At 53.7% G+C, this 17,684-nt stretch overlaps 1 pseudogene; it reads right to left on the bottom strand.

Annotated features, from left to right (window-relative positions):
- Positions 1-5,561: 5,561 nt before the first annotated feature.
- On the bottom strand, positions 5,562-7,378 carry LOC118712233 (annotated as a pseudogene).
- Positions 7,379-17,684: the final 10,306 nt, after the last annotated feature.

The following is a 17,684-nucleotide window of genomic DNA, read 5'->3' as shown; positions in this document are numbered from 1 at the left end:
CTTCTGACTCCTGGCCCAGCTCCGCGCTCCGGTGGTCGGACTCGTTGATCCTTAGGCCCTTCTCCACCTCCAGGGCCATGTTGTCCCCCAGCAGCTCCTTAAGGAACTGCTGGGGGCTCTGTCCAGGCTCCTAGTGCAAGAAGAGGGGTGGGTGAGCATGCGCACCAGGGCACCCTCTGGACAGGCCCTTCCCCGTGCAGCTGCCCTCCTTCCCCCCGGATGCAGGGCCTCCATGCACCTGCTCACTTCCTAACGCACAGCTGCACAGAAGTGACTCCAACACAGGGCCCCGCTGGGACACCTACAGCCACTAAGACATGCTGCCCCAGTGGTAGGTGATAGAGACACCCGAGGTCAGTGATGTCTGAACAAAGTGATGCACAGCCCAGAGCTGTAAAGCAAGGATAGGAGGACGGACTGCTCTGAGGCCCTTAGCCGGTTTAACATGTCTTGGAAAGGCCATGGGGACCAAAAATCACAGCTTAACGCACATCCTAGATGCCAGCAGAGACCATTTTTGCCACATCAGCCACCTACATCCATCCTTTCAGAAAAGCAACACAGCAGCCAGGCCTTATCTATAGTTTTTTTGTTGTTGTTGTTGTTTAAATATCTATACTAATAAAAGGGTAATATACTAAATAGACCAGTAGTCTTCTGGACATCCTTCTAGATAAAGCGAAGGTGGTGGGGACTAAAGCACAGGTGTTAGGAGTATCAGGGCGGCAGGGGAGAGAAGGTAGGAGTGATCAAACCAGCAGCAGGGGAGAGGAGTAAGGGAGGGATCAGGCTGGCAGAGGAGCAGTTAAGGGATGGTCAGGCAAGCAGGCAGGCAGGGGAGCAGTTAGGAGCCAGCAGTCCTGGACTGAGAGAGGGATGGCTGACTGCCATATTAGGCCTGATCCCTACAGATCAGGGAGCCCCAGATTGGAGAGGTGCAGGAGGCCAGGCTGAGGGCCCCCCACCCCGAAGCATGAATTTCATGCACCGAACCTCCAATGTATTTCTTTCAAATATATTTTTATTGATCACAGAGAGCAAAGGAGCCAGAGAGATAGGCACATCAATGACGAGAGAGAATCACTGACCACCTGCCTCCCACAGGACACCCCTCGACATGGAGCCACAACCGGGGCATCACCCCTTCAGCAGGCCCTGTCTGCTTTGAGGGCCTCTGTGGTGCCCATTAAGCCGCTAAGCTTAGCCTATGACTCTTGGCTGGCAGCAGGCCCCTGTGTCCGCAGGAGCAGAAAATCAGGGAAGCACACCACATAAACCTAACACTGCCCCATCTCTGGTACCCTGATGCGAGAGTGTCTGACGTGTACAGCCTCGCCTGCTTGGATGAGAGACCTGCTGATAGGTATGGGACTTCACTGAGCCCATTTCCTTAACCAGGAAGGGGTGGGGCTGAGAGCTATCCCAGTATGAGGGCTGAGCCTAGGCCTCTTAATGCCACAGTCACTCCACTCATCTGGGCGCTGGAAATAAATGGCTATTCGGGCGAGTTGTTGTTAAATACAGTTTCCTTCTGAACAGGTCACACATGTCGTCTCAGAAAACCAACAGCTCTGGACAGTGTCCCGGAAATGAGGGCTGAGACACAAGAGACAGGACTGTGGGCCTCCAGGGGTCAGGCACATCTGGTGTGGGACGCCAAGGCTGGCCCCTCAAAGGCCCCCTCACGGGAGGAGTCCATGGGGCCTATTCCTGTCCCAGGGCCCAGCACACACGGGGGAGCCAATCAGCTCTTTCTCTCATCTCTCCTCCCGCCCAGATCCCTCCCAGAACCAGCGGGTGTCCTCGGGGGCTGAGCCTCCCCAGTCTGCCTTCTCAGACTGGGAACACGCATACACGGGATGTGTCCGTTGCTCTCCGTGGGCAGCTTTCCAAGCCTGGCCCCATGCACAGTTCTAACAACTGGGAGTGGGCAGTAGCTCCAGCTTTTCCATCTCGTGTTCATTTTACCCCCACGATCCAGCACCCAAGTTTCTTGGTGGAAGGGAAGCCGTGGACCTACTGCCAGTGGGCGCGGTTCTGATCAATGCCTGGCAGCGGGAAGGGTTAGCTCACAGAATCTGGAGTCGCCTGAGCCCAGTCTCTCTGCCCATCCCCAGCCCAGGGCTCGGTGCCCTCTGTCCTTGCTCATTCAATCTTCACAAGAGCCCCGAGGGGGAGGCAGGGAGAGTCCCTTCTTACCCAGGAAGAGGCTCTGCACTCACCGACTGTATGTCCACCGGCTCTTCTCACACAGACTTTTCACACCGACTCTCCACAAACTGACAGTTCACCAAACTACTCTGAACCCTCCAACTCCACACAAACCCTCTCCGCTCCCACCAACTCCTCACCTACCGACTCCTAACCCTCCAACTCCACGCCTACCCACTCCACAACCACCCACTCTGCACCTAACATTCCACTGTCTCCATGCCCACCATGCCAAACGGCTCTAGGCCCCGCATTCTAAACGGCTCTGCCAGCGGCTCAGACCCCTCTCCCTACAAAACTTCAGATTTACCTGGGCATATAAAAAACAAAGAAACATAAAAGTTAATTTATACACCCTATATCATTATAAATGGAAACTAACCACTTCATTCTAATATGTCTAACCATGTTTTGAAAAATTACTTTCTTCCCATCAGCCAAATTATAAAGATTTGACCCATTCCTTTAAGGGAACAACACATTCACTTTATTTTGTGAAGTCTTACCTAGAGAGCTCAGCTCGGGAATTCTTCTCCCCATCCACTGGGAAGAGTTCAGACATAGAACCCTGAAGTCCACCAGTCAGCTGCCTAAAAAACAATTTGACAGACCACTAACCAATATGTATTTTATAAGAAAAATGACCAAAGTAATGCTGTATATTTGGAAAATACTTTATTTATTTAAAAATATATCTTTAGCCGAAACCGGTTTGGCTCAGTGGATAGAGTGTCGGCCTGCGGACTGAAAGGTCCCAGGTTCGATTCAGGTCAAGGGCATGTACCTTGGTTGCCGGCACATCCCCAGTATGTGTGCAAGAGGCAGCTGATCGATTATTCTCTCTAATCGATGTTTCTAACTCTCCCTCTCTCTTCCTCACTATAAAAAATCCATAAAATATATTTTTATCTTTGCCCATAGCTGGGGAAAGAAGTCTTATGGCCGGGCCATAAGAACTAGTACTGTAAAATCCAGTGTGGATTGGGACTGAGTGACACACAGGCTGCTGGAGACCCAGCTGCTCCTCTTAAAAGGCCAGCACCACAACTGAATTTACAAGCTCCCACTTGTGCCGAGCCAGTGCCTCACAAGGCTCTGGGGACCCAGACAAATACGGGGAGAAACTGGACTGTCTGGCATCGGGGTAGGAATGCGGGGGCGGCTTTCAACCAGATGGAGATGCTAGTAGTGGTCATTATTCCTGTGCTGGAACCTCCCTGGTGCAGGGCTGACTGGCAGCCATTTCTGTTTGCTCTACCCTGAATATTCCCTTAGACATCTCCTCACCCAATTTACAACCCCAACCAAGCTGTGAGCAAAGGCTATTATATATAAATGGCCTGTCCTTGTTCAGCCTAAAACTTGTCTACCAAGCTGCAGCTGGAACAGGAAACTGTAAAGCTATCAATAAAGGAACAGGATCAGTCGGAAATTATGTATACATGGACTAAAATAAAGAATAATATATGGAGATTTAGCAGTAGACTAGAGGATCCCAAGAATGAAATCAAAGTTCTGAAATATGAGAAAGCAAAAAACACCAACCAGAAAAACAAAAAGAAAAAAGAATCCAGAAATATAAAGATAGTGCAAGGAGTGTCTGGGACAACCTCAAGCATACCACTATCCGAATTATGAGGGTGCCAGAAGAAGAGAGAGAGCAAGATATTGAAAACGTATTTGCAGAAATAATGACAGAACGCTTCCCCTACTTAGTGAAAGAATCTGACTTACAAGTCCAGGAAGCACAGAGAGTCCCAAGCAAGAGAAACCCAAAGAGGGCCATACCAAGACACATGATAATTAAAATGCCAAGGGCAAAAGACAAAGAGAGAATCTTTTCAATTCAATCAATACTTATTGTTCAGATTATTACAATTGTTTCCCCTTCTCCCCCCATAGCTCCCCTCTACCCAGTTCCCACTCCATCCTCTCCCTTTACCTCCCCACCACTGTCCTCATTCATAGGTGTACATTTTTTGTCCAGTCTCTTTCCACACCTCCGAAGAATTGTCAGTCCACTCCCTTTCTATGCCCCTGATTCTTTTATATTCACCAATTTATTCTGTTCATCAGATTTTTTAATTCACTTGATTTTTATTTTTATTTTATTTTTTTCTATTTTTATTTTTTAGAGTGGAATCATAAACCAAAAACTGAATATTTATTGCTGTGAAAACAAACCTGTAGTACAGTAGATGAATCTTGGGTATTAAGCATCATCAGTTGAATCAAGTTAAGTTGAAAACCTGGTAAGAAATCTGTATGTGCCTGTGAGAAAGTCTGTAAGCCAGTTGACCCAAGAGCAACTGAGATATCTAACTGTTGAGTGAGACCAGACATTATTTTAAATCTCCATTTTTGGAAGGCAATTAAAAATTACAATTCCAACAGGCCACAAACCATGTTTCAAAAATTGTAGAAAGCAATTAAAACTACTTTCAAAGAGCCTTTTTCCCTAGCTCAATTTCAGCACCCCAAGGAGAAATAAAAAAGCATCCATGACTATCACAGATGAAAACAAAATGAACGTCACTGGAATCAGTTGTTTTTCCCCACCGAGGTATAAAATCTATATAGAAATTTGATTCTGTACTATAACAAATTGTACTTCTCATAGTTCTGTTTTAATTTCCTTTAAACCCTGTTTAATATAGTTTTGTTTTGTTTTTTTGTAAAAATGTTGTTTTCATGATTCTGAACCTGGTTCCATTTCTTTTCATATATTTTTATATCCATCTTTAATATACTGGCCGAGACCGGTTTGGATCAATGGATAGAGCGTCGGCTTGGGGACTGAAGGGTCCCGGGTTCGATTTCGGTCAAGGGCATGTACCTTGGTTGCGGGCATATCCCCAGTAGGGGGTGTGCAAGAGGCAGCTGATCCATGACTCTCTCTCATCGATGTTTCTAACTCTCTACCTCTCTCCCTTCCTCCTTGTACAAAATCAATAAAATATATATTTAAAAATATATATATGTATATTTAATATACTGGCTACCAGTTCTATCTTGGGAATTCTTCATCGTGACAGCATTTCCAATGGAAATCACTGCTGTGCGAGCAGACCCTCAGAGGTGCAGCTTTCCGGAAGCACATGCTGTTGATTATTTCACTGTCGGAATAGTCTTTACAATGACTCTTGACGAAAGCCTCTTCGACCTTGTAAACATCAGTGTACACAGTCTTGCTACGTGGCAGGAGGCTGGTTCACGGCGTTTGAGGAGTCAGTCTAGTCTTACTGGCTGAGAACCCTCACCTGCAGGAGGGAGCACTGTCCCCTTTTTGCTACTTAAGAATGTGGCAGAAATGTGTGCTGAGGTAGCCCAGTCAACCCTTATTGTTTCCGTGTGTGAATTTGGTCTCAGAATATTTCCGGAAGGGTGACGTTGCGGAGAAGCCACTGCTGGGACCGGGCTCCGCTGCAGTCTCTGATGCTGGGCACCTGGCTGTCCTCCTCCATGGCTTTGTCCAGGCACTGGTTGCTGTTCACATGCTGCAGGGTCAGTTTCAGGGGATCATACTCCCAAAGTTGGTTGCCTTTTAGGTGATGGCATTTGACCATTGTGACTGGGCCATTGAGTTTGGAGACATCCAAGCAAAGGTCATCCGTCCTAATTTCTTTGTTGGCAGTGTAAGAGAAAACCTGATTACCTCCCATACCATGACAGTTAAAGATTCCAACTTTTTCATTCTCTTTTCTAGCCATGTTATCAAGACATTGACTTGTTTCCACATTGTGTATCTCTCCCAAAGAGAAATAGTGACGTGGAATCTGCGAATCAGGATAAATATTCTCTAGGTACCAAGAGAAAGGTTTGCACTGGAGTTTGTGTCTTAGACCAAGTCTTGATGTTATATCTCCATAATCTACCTTCGTAACACCTGGAGAAATTATATAGAAGAAATTCTTGAATTCATCCATCCATACTTCTGCGAGGCATCTGTTATTTTTATTGATAATCTGTCCTGTGCCTCCTGGAAACGTATAAGGTGTCGCTTTCCGAAACACATGTCCAACATGTGAGCAAGTAACAATCTCCAGGGTGCCTCCCCATTGCCAAATCCTAAAGGAAATTTCTAGGTTTTCTCTTCCCCAGATATCCATTCCAGCATCGTATGTTCCAATCTCCTGGAAGTAATCTCTGTCTATGGAAAACAGGCCTCCAGCCATGGTAGGCGTTCTGACAGGAAGAGTCCGGTCACCTTTCCTTCTGTCCATTTCTCTCTGGGGAACAGGGTACCAGCCAAAACTGAGCTTCCAATTGAATCCCCCATTGGTCATATCAGAACCCGACATGTACTCAAAAGTATCATCACTGATCACGTCGATGATGGGACAGACCACCGTTTTCCTGTCCTGTTTGATCCTGGCTAAGAGAGGCTCCAGCCACCTCACTGTGCACTCACAGTGAGCGTCTAAGAACGTGATCACTTGGCCTTTGGACACAGCGGCTCCTTCTAACCTGGCTCTAATCAATCCAGAACGTTGTTCCATTCGAATTACATGAACTGGTACTTTAAATTTTTTCCACATAACTCTCCAGAGGTCTTTTCAAAACGTCTCTTTCACTGGCATCATCTACTACTGTAGAACAATTTCTTCTAGCATGGGTCTTGGTGAGCGAGTTATGACACTATGGATTTATGACACTATCGCAGAAGTGTGCTCCAGGCCTCATTGTGGAAAACAATCACCACACTTGTTGTAGGAAGATTATCTAGATACACCTTTGTTTTACACCCTTCTAGCCTAACATCTGGTAAAGATCTGTTGAGTTCAATCATCTCGCTTGCCACTAAGTTGAACTGATTGATTTTAAACATCTCTTTCATCTTTTCTTGATCCTCTTTAGGAATGACGACTGGTTTTCCCATTTCTCCCGGACCTTCATGAGCTTTTGTACTGGCTCTAAAACATCCCCAGCAGGAAGTCCTCTCTCCTTTTTTTCGTCACATTTGTTGCATTCACTGAGGTAAAGCAGCAGGAACATATCCAAAAGTACCCAAATCAAGGGGGTGGCTAGGACCACCTTGCAATATGCAAATTTTCTCATGGCACTTTAAGTCAAATGCAAAATTTTAAAATACATATATATAAATATACACAGACCATGAAAATGTTTCCAATCCACTTTCATCAAAAATCACATTCATAACCTCGGTCCCAGCATATTCAGTCATTTACTTTCCTCCATTTCTTTCATTTGTGATGTGTTTCTTTGTCTACGCATTTTCGCTGCTTTCCTGAGCTGGTAGAGTAGCTTTGTGTGCTAGGTGTCCTATAGGGCACAGTGGCTCAGCCTCTCCAGTTACCTGAGGTGGACACTCGGGGTGCACCCCTTTGTGGACGGTGTGCTCAGCCTTTTTGTAGTTGTCTTGATTGTTGTTGGTATCACTGGGAGGAACTGACCTCCAGGCCAAATGGCTGTGAGGATCAGCTGTGTCTACGCTGGAAGAACTTCTGTGCTGGCGACACTCTCATGAGATAAGACTTGCAAAATTGCAAAAGCCTGTGTGCTCAGCTTGGATGGGGTGGAGTTTCAGGGCGGAACAGACGGCTTTCCCGTCAGCCCGGCCCTATGAGGCCCCTGGGTCTCAGTGTCCCTCAGTAATCACTGCAAGCACCTCTGAGGGAAAGCCACCCTTGAGTTTTGCCCGCTGCCAGCCAGTCCAGTTTCTCCCCAGATGAGACGGGGTTCCCAGAAACTCATCCGGAACTGGAGTTCAGCACAGTTGCAAGCCCTTGTCTCCCTCCCACTTTAGAAAGACAACCACGCACTCAGCTGCCCGTGCACAGTCGCCCATCCCCTCCATGTGCGCATCTCCGTACCTCAGCCTTTTGCAGCTCCTCAGAATCAATGTGCTTTCCCCTTTTCTTTTAGTTGTAGAATTTCCACTCAGCTAGGTTATCTATGGTTCTGGATGGTGTCCATTTCGTCTGTTAGTTGTAGTTTTGATATTGTTGTGTGAGGCAGTTTAGGTATTTACCTATGCTGTCATCTTAGTTTTTCCCAAAGAGAGAATCTTAAAAGCAGCAAGAGAAAAAGTTGGTTACCTACAAGGGAGTACCCATAGGACTGTCAGCTGATTTCTCAACAGAAACTATGCAGGCCAGAAGGGACTGGCAAGAAATATTCAGAGTGATGAATAGCAAGAATCTACAACCAAGATTACTCTACCCAGCAAAGCTATCATGCAGAATTGAAGGTCAGATCAAGAGCTTCACAGATAAGTAAAAGCTAAAGGAGTTCATCACTACCAAACTAGTATTACATAGTATTTTTTAAGAAGAGGAAGAAGAAAAAGGTAAAGATAGAAAATTATGAACAATATAGTGACAACAGAAACATATCTATCAACAAGTGAATCTAAAAATGAATAAAAAAATCTGATGAACAGAATAAACTGGTGAATGGAACAGAATCAGGGGCATAGAAATGAAACAGACAGATGATTCTCAAAGGGAATGGGATGTGGGGTGATGGGGGAAGAGATTAGACAAAGATCTTATATGCATGTATGCAGTAAGTATGCTTCTTTGTATTTCAGATGATTACAATTGTTCCCCTGTTCCCCCCATCCCCAATAACTCCCCTCCACCCAGTTCCCACCGAGACAATAAGGTGGCAATGGCCTGCAGTGGGGTGGGACTCAGGTGGAGTGAAGCTATGGGGGAAATAAGAGGGATATCTGTAATAATCTTAACAATAAAGATTATATATTGTATATGAAGAGAAAACAGGCAAAAAGTCATCGCAAACACCTGACAATAGTGGCAGTGAGCTCCTCTCAGGGGCCCTTTATTCCAGCCAGCTGAAGTGTTTATGCTGGAAGAGTTAGTACTTTTCAAATCAGCGCATCAACATGCACACGGTAGGAGACACCCCCCCAGAGGGCACACGTTTGAAGACACCGTCTGAATGTGCAGTTCTGCTATAGGGCCACAGGGACTGGTGGAAGCAGCACAGAGCAACCTGCCCGGACAATGGGACCTGCCTGTAAGCACACCCTCTCACCTGCTAAGTCAAGGTGGACTGCCTCAGCCAGCAGTCCAGCTTCTTGGAGACAAGAGCACCACACATGTCTGTCTGCAATGCCACACATCCAACAGCACTCATTGTGAATCACATGCTGACCCTGGAGGAGGAGGAGGCGGGAGCAGGGCCAGGTCGGGGCATGGAGTCCTGTGGAGGGGCACTCTGGAAGGGACACCTGCCAAACGCAGACCTGAGGAACCAGCAGCTGTGCCCAGCCATGCAACCACTAGATGAAAAAGATCAAACTCTGAGGAACAGGAGCTGGAAGAGGAACCCAGATGGAGGGGCATGGGATAAGAGTAGGTTTCGGGGGCTGCTTCAATTGTCACATACATGTGTAACTGCTGAAGGGCAAACACTAAATGCTGCAAGCCTCCAGAGAAGGAGCAGATGGGTTGGAGCAAACCATGACCTCACAGAGGCCAGCACCCGTAGACAGGGTATATTCTTTATTTAATAAATAATGTCAACTGTGAACTCCCTATTGGAGATCCTCACTAAAGATCAACCTGAAAAGCAAGCCATGAACACAAGACGTCATGTTCAAATGTAACTTAAAAAAAGAGAAATTAGCCCAGGGGCAAGACTCAGTGGTAGACTGTCTACCAACGAACCAGGAAATGGGTGTTCAATTCCTGGTCAGCGCACATGCCCAGTTTGCAGGTTCAATCCCCAATGTGGGGTGTGCTGGAGGCAGATGGTCTATGATTCTCTCTCATCATTGATGTTTCTATCTCTCCCTCACCCTTCTTCTCTTAAATCAGTAGAAATGGTTTTCAAAAAACAAATTAGAATGCTGTAGTCATCAAGATAAATTCATGTATAAAATTCTATGGTGGAATGTTACCAACACCGGAATGGATTGACTCAAGTACAATTTCCTCAAATGTGTTGGACGTCTTCATATAAAATATAACTTCATATAAAAATAATTGAAAAGGAGCAATACCATCCATGTTGCTGGAGTTGCGTGAGCACACACGGTAATTCCGGCGGGACTCCCATATCTGCAGAGCCCTGATGGCTGAAGGATCCATGAGCAGCAGCAGCTCCATGAGGGACCGTGGACTTGGGACACACTCTGGGTCCCATGAGGCCGCTCCTGGCACCACACACCTGGAGCTCATGGGGCCCCTGGCGCCACTTCCGGTGTCCGTCCTGTCGCGAGGAAGGCTGAAGGGCCCAGTGGGCAGTGACCTCCTGGGCACACGTCCAGGGGACACCTGACCTGCAGCAGGTGGTCGGGTCCGTGGCTTTTACTCCCTGTCGGTGACTTTATGTGTGAGCCGAACCCTTGGGCTGAGGAGGACCCGGTCCCACACCGAGGCCCCGGGCTGAGGAGGACCCGGTCCCACACGGAGGCCCCGGGCTGAGGAGGACCGGGTCCCCCATGGAGGCCCCGGGCTGAGGAGGACCGGGTCCCACACGGAGGCCTTCGGCCGGGAACGCCCCGGAGCTGCGCCCGGATCGGCCCACACGGGGCAGAGCGGCCCGGGCTCCATTGGCCTCTGCGGGGAGGCGGCCTGGCAGGTGAGGAGGCGGCTTCCTCACAAACAAACCCCGACTCAGAGGGGCCCCCTCGGCCGCTGGAGCAGCAGAGCGGGCCCGATGCCTGGAGGACCTGGAGCCTCAGCGGGGTGGTCCTCAGCCCGCGCCCCAGGGCCCCGCAGAAGCTGACTGACCCCCAGTGAGCGCGGCTCCCCGCGGGGCTGCCCTCCGAGGCCGCAGGCACGCCTCCTCTGGGGCTCAGCCGCCTCAGGGCCCGCCCGCCGCCCCCGGGCCCACCTCCGCCTCGAGGCTCCCGGCCCTGCGCTGCCTGAGGGCCCTCGGGTCACGCAGTTCCAGCAGCAAGAGCACCTGCAGCTGACTTCCGGGAGGGGCGGGACTTCCGGGCAGAAGGCGGTGGGCGGTGCACTGTGAGGAGCCCGTGGTTGCCCCCTGCTGGCGGGAGGCGGCAGGGTGCAGCAGGCAGCACAGGGAATGAGCAGCAGGGAAATGGTTGTGTTCACCATGGTGGTCCCAGGACTGATGTGCTCCTGTCCGCGAGGAGGTAGTGGAAGCGTCTTCCTGTTTCTCTGTTCCTCACTGTTTGTCCCCAGGGCGGGACCCATTCCCGCGCTGCCCGTGGGGAGGGAGCTCTGCTGGGGAGGGAAGAAGGGCTGGTTCCAGTGAGTCCACCAGGAAACGGAGCTCCGTGACTTGGGGCTGAGCCCTAGCCGCTGTGCCCGGGCTCGGAAGGCCCGACTGCTGGAGCCTTAGGACGAGGCCTCAGGGGCTGCCAGGCCATTTTTCTGACTGTGTGTCATACTTTAATAAGACGCCGTATTGATTCAAGGCAGTCCTGCCCAGGCCCGCAGAGAGGGGGCCCGAGGGCTGGGTTCCGCCAGGACCCCCATTTACTTGGTGGGGCAGGTGTGTGTGTTTAAAAATATATTTTATTGATTTTTTTTTTTACAGAGAGGAAGGGATAGAAAACTAGAAACATGGATGAAAGAGAAACATCGACCAGCTGTCTCCTGCACACCTCCTACCAGGGGTGTGCCCGCAACCAAGGTACATGCCCTTGACCAGAATCGAACCTGGGACCTTTCAGTCCACAGGCTGATGCTCTGTCCACTGAGTCAAACTGCTTTCGGCTCGTGAAAACGTTTTGATCCGTTGCCTCTGCCCCTTAGGGCCAGTCCCCGGGTGGGGCCACAGCCATTGAAGGGTAGCCCTCCGGAGTGTCTGCTGGTGCCTCCTGCAGCGGGCATTGCTCAGGCAGGAAGCCACAGGGATGGCTGCCATCACCCAGCCCAGTTGGTGCCTTGGCCTGTTCATGTTTCCCATGCCACACTGCCCCCTGCTGGCTGCGGCCCCTGTGGTTTTCTGGGTGGGATGAGAGATGGTGCCCCGGGGGCAATTTTTAGGAATGAAAGAAATGCACTGGCGTTTTCTGGACTGGGCAGGCTTGTGAACGGGTTTCTAGACTGAGCATCAGCTTGCTCTCTCAATCTATGGGCCACTCTCCGTGTTGTTTATCCTTTTGTTGTGAGAGCACTTAACATAAGAGCTACTCTCTGAGCAAATCTTCAGTATACAACGCAGGGCTGTAATAGGCACTATAGTTCTTATTACGTCGCACACGTGGCATTATTTAATTATTTCTTTTGCTCACGTATGTGCCCCGAGTATCTGGACTCATGCGTGGCACACAGTAGGCTCTCAGTCAGCGAGTATTGAACAGAGGAGTCCATGAGGTTCAGTCTTCTTTCCTAAAAGCTGCAGACTTGGCCTCTGACCTGGGCTGCCTGCCCGCCAGGGAGCCGCTCCTCACGTTCCCTCACCCTGGCCCCAGGCCCCCATGTCCACACGCACACCCTGTTGTCTCCAGCTGAGCTTGGATTACCCCCCCCCCCCCGCCCGCCCGCCTGGCCTCCAAGACAATGAGGAGGGGCCCTGCCTGGTTCCCTGAGCTTCCCAGCGCCCCGCCCGGACAGGTGGTGGTAGGGCCGCAGGTGTTGCTGGGAGGGCACCAGCCAGAGGTCAAAGCTGGTTGGAAAGTGCTTTGCAGCACCCGTCGGCGCTGGTTGCCGTTACCGTGGCAGTTGATGTTATTTGTGTGGTTTGCAGAAAAGTCCCCGGCAGCGGCTTCTATAAATATTAATCTCCACTTCTGCTCAGCCAGCTTCCCGCTGGAGCCTGAGTAGTTGGGGTCCGATGAGGCCCAATGGAAAATTCCCCTTGGGCTGGGCTCCAGGCCACTAGGGGCTCCTCTCTGTCTGCGTCCGCCAGGCCTGGCTGCCTGTGCCCTCCCAGCTCCTCCCACCGTGAGGAGGATGAGGCTGTGCCATGCCTGGGCTGGGTATCCTGGGGACACAGGTTGACCCCAAGGGGGTCTTTGCCCCCTTGTGGGACAGGCAGGCTTTTCCAGGAGAGGGGAGCACACCCGCCCCTCCCCCTCAAGCAGCCCCTGGTCCAGAGGGAAGAGCTGGGTTGTCTGACAGGTTATTTATAAATGTACGGGCCCCACGTTGAGTGTGACAGTCTGCTCCGGGAAAGCCACCCCAAACCATTCAAACACCCAGTCTCACTGGCAGCAGCAGGTAGAGTGACCCTAAGCATCCGTGAAGCCAGAGGTTTACTATGAAGGCCAGTTGGGGTGGGGGTAGGGGTGAGGGGGTGCCAGTAGGGAGCAGGGGCCGTGCTTGGTAGGGACTGGCCTCACGGTTGCCTCTGGAAATGTGAAGAGCAGCACTGGGCTGTGGCTGCCGCCTTCTTCTCCTGAAGAATCTCCCTCTGGCTTTCTTTGAGGGGGGGGGCACATCTGTAGTCCAAGGCTTCTTGGTCATAAAACCCTTGACCTTGGGCCATGAATCTCGGGACTGGCACACTCCTGCCCTGCCCAGAGGCGGCCCCCTCCTCTCATTTAGGATGCCCAGTCTCTAAGCTGGGACCCCGAGCTTTGGGTCGAAATTCCATGAGCTGCTCCTGCATATGCCACTGATCTGGGCAGCCCTTGCCCCCTCCGCTCCGGCTCAGTGGGTCCTGGCCCCATGGCGGCCCTCCTTTGGGGCCTGGTGTGGGTTCTTCGGAAGGGACCTGGGGCAGAGCCCACTACAGGGGTCTCTATGTGCTGCACACGAAACCCCTGACGATGACATTATCTGTGCCCCTCTCTACACACTGTGTTCCGGGGTAGGGGCTGCTCACTGGCCCAGCACCCCACTCCTGGCATGGCCCCCGACAGTCCATGCCCCACAAATGCTGAGGGGGCACTCACAGCCACCATAAGGTGGACACAGTCAATCCTGGATTCCAGTCCTGGTCTTGCCACTCACCAGCGACATGGTCTTGGTGAAAACCTTTCTGTGCCTCAGTTTCCTCATCTGTACAGGCCGGCTAACAGCGTGCCAACCCGATACAGGCTGTGAGCAAGGGGGTCACTGTGTGTGATGAGTTCGGAAGGGCACCGAACACCCAGTGAGGGCTGCACACTCACTGCCCCGCCTGGGCGGGTATCACAGCTGTCACTCATTCATTCACTCGCTCACTCATTCCCTGAATGCCCAGCAGGTGTTTGCTGTGAGCCAGGCGCTGGGCTGGGCACAGGGGCTGGCTCTCAGGTGACTCAGAAGGGGGGTGGGGGGAGGAACCGGGACATGGGGCAGGTGAGTAGCGCTCCTGGGACTTACTACAGGCCGAGGATGGGAAGGCGCAGGGGTGCCGGGGACGGGCAGGGATAACGCACAGGGAGGACTCAAACACGTTCCTTGCGCTGAATGATCACAGCAGACAACCCGGGGGCAGGACAGCGCCGGCAGGCAGCCGAGGGACACGGTGCCTCCTCCGCCCCAGCCTCACACCAGGACGCCAGATGGTCCGACCCCAAGGCGCACGCGGAGCCCACGCGGGAAACAGCCTCCATCTCCTCCAAGCAGGGGCGGGGCAGCGAGGACAGAGAACAATGGCTCCAGTGTCTTCCTTTATTCAGCCGGAGGCTCACATCACAAGGTGGTTATGAAAACATTAAGAGAACAGACACACTCCGGTTCTCGGGGAGGGACTGGGATCAGAGGCGGCGGCTGGTTACAAGAACATGGTTTCTGTAGAACTTTGGGGAGAACAGAGTGGGGGGGAGCCTATGGCTGGGGAAGTAGGGCGGGAGGAGGGTCAGGATGTGGGTTCGCCCAGAGGCGGTCAGGCACCCCATTCCAGCCCTTTGAGGCTTCTCCTGAGGCCTGGGGGAGGCCAGGTCCCTCGGGGTCGTTACTAGGCGGGGGTGGGGGACGGCTCAGGGCCCCTCCGCCCCGCCATCAGCGGGGTTTTCTCCATGGCGGCTGCTTTGCTCCGAAGAGCTCACACTCATCCGAAGGGCAGAGGGGACCTTGGGGAGATACCGGTGTGGGATCAGATGGGACGGCCTCCCTTGGGTTTCCCAGCCTCACCGGCACCACGGCTGTTTGGGGCCAGAGAGTTCTGTCCCCGGACTAGTCAGCGGTGGCGCCGGCCCCTGGATCCCAGCAGACCCCTCCCCTGCGGGCTGTGAAAACCAGGTTCCTGCAGACACTGCCACGGTGCCGGGGGCGCTGAGCAGCACTGGGCCGGCCTGCAGTTCAGAAACTTTGTGGACCGATGCCCTGGGCTCAGGACCCCGGCCTCCTGCTGGCCTGCCCCCTCCTGACCCTCCGGGAGACTCCGTGTCCTTGAGGGTAAGAGGTGGGCAGGGGGGTCCTGGTCAGGCCTCTGGATCGAGGGGACAGTGCACGACTCCCATGTTGGGGGGAAGATGGCTAATGAGATAGACGGACAGACGCTGGTCACAGGTGCCGCTCAGGCCCAGGGAAGGGCTGGGGAAGAACGGGGACGGAGCAAATTCGGGAGGCGCCATGCCCTCAGCACCTCCCAGGGCTTCCAGCCCTGATTCCGTTTCATGACAAAAACACTGGCTTCACAGGGACTCGGAACAGACAGCGCAGCTGACACCAAAACGCGTGTGGTTGGTGTGTGTCCGGCCGCACCAGCACACTCCCGGGAGCCCGGCTTTCTCACGCTGAGCAGTCCGTCCTCTCCTTGGCCTCCAGGGTCAGGGAGGGGGTCCCCTGCACCCCACCCCCCCACAGGGAAAGGACACACAGAAGGTGGGACCTCCGAGCGCCTCGCGGGGACTCTGCTCCTAGGCTCCTTTCTGCCCGGCCCTCGGGCTCCGCTGACCCATGCCCTCCTCCCTGCCTCTCACTGAGTGACCAGTCAGGCCGGGAGCGGCGGGCGGGGCCATTCCGCTCTGGCTGCTCCTTGGCCGCCCCATCCTGCCAGCCCTATCTACTTGCTCTGGGGACAGTCCAAGGGCCTCTGCCAGGACGTGGCTGGTGGAGGGGCAGCTGACAGGTGGCAGAGAACAGGGTGCCGGTCTCAGGGCTGGGCTGGTAACCCAGGGCCTCCCCTGCTCCCCTGGAGCACCCAGCGTGCTGGGGTGAGGGGGTGCCTGGGCCAGGCGTCCGGCCTCGACAGCTCCCCATGGACCGACTGCGTGGCTCCGCTGCCCTCTGGCTGGGGCCTGACTGACATGCCCCCTCCCCACCCAGGGCGGACAGGGAGCTCCCTCCTTTGGGGCGATGCGGCCCAGCTGAGGGTTCGGGCACAGCGACCTCAGCTGCGCAGAAAAGTGGGACAGTAAGGACAACCAGGCCTTTCTCCGCACCCCACTCCTGCCCCGCACCCCACCCCTGCCCTGTACCCCACTCCTGCCCTGGGAGTCGCCTGTGCCCGGCCGCCCATTAGAACGGGGTGCAGAGGGCTGTCGCCCCAGCAGAGGGACAGCCCGCCCCCTGGGATCCTAGAGAAGATTGATCGCCTCTTCCTGGAGGGGGAGGGTCAGGGGGTCTCACGTGCCTCTTGGCCTTGGCCTCCTGGAAAGGGGGAGGGGCAGCGTGGCGGAGCAGGAGCCGGCAGAGCGGTCACCATGCCCAGGCCCCACAGGGCGGCACCCCTTAGGGCACCCCCGGCCAATGTGTCCTCCGGCCTCTTCCACCGAAGCCCCGGTGCTGGGACTCCCCACCTCGCACAGCTGGTGCTGCTCTGTTCCCCCAGGTGCCCTCACACAGACAGCGCCCCGGGGGACACCTGCAGCTCGCAAAGGGGGAACGGCATTAAAAAGTGCACAGAGAACATTCCAGAAAATGCAGGACCCTTTCTCCGAGGAGCAGCCGCTGCAGAGGACAGCCCTTCCTTCTCAGCCCTGGCTCTCTGAGTCAAGGGGGGCCCTGGACCCCTCACCCAGGAGCCCAAAAGGGAGCCACAGGCTGGGGTCTGAGGGAGCACCTGCCCTGCTTCGGGTGCAGCAGGAGGCCTGAGCCTGGCCGGAACCCGCATGCCACCCGGACCGTCCACACCCTCCACAGCGATTCTGGCTGGAGCCTCACCCTTTGGGGTTCTCGGGGCTCCCCTGTGCCTGCACCCTGGGGAAGCCAGGCTCTGGGGGCTTCTCCGGCCACACACAGAGGCCGTGGCCAGCTCCGAAGAGGGGTCAGGCTCTGGATCTCTTGCTGCAGCCTGGCAGAGAGGCCCCAGGCCCCATTCCCAGTCCCGTCCCCAGGCTGGTGTTGCAGAGAACAGGCCCCTGTCAGTGGCTCCAGACATCCCTCTCCAGTGTCACGCCAGCTCTCCACACCCCTGTCCTCACGGAGCTCAGCACTGCGGTGGCCGCAGTGACGGATGGGACCAATAAGGGCCGGCAGCCATGGGCCCGTGCTGTCTGGAGGTCGGGCTGGTAACCCCGTTGCCATGGCAGCTCCACCCTCCCCAGCAGCAGAGCACACGGCAGACAAACTGACTTGACAGTTGGGTGTCTGAGCGCCCTGCCCACCTGACATGACCCCCGGACACTGTCGCCGAGGGCGGCTGAGAAGGCAGGAGCCAGCTGGAGGCGGGGCTCAGCGGGGGCCTCAGACCTG

The sequence above is a fragment of the Pipistrellus kuhlii genome, unplaced genomic scaffold (genome assembly GCF_014108245.1).
Source record: "Pipistrellus kuhlii isolate mPipKuh1 unplaced genomic scaffold, mPipKuh1.p scaffold_m20_p_85, whole genome shotgun sequence".
NCBI classification, from domain to species: Eukaryota; Metazoa; Chordata; class Mammalia; order Chiroptera; family Vespertilionidae; genus Pipistrellus; species Pipistrellus kuhlii.
This window is presented reverse-complemented; position numbering and strand designations above follow the sequence as displayed.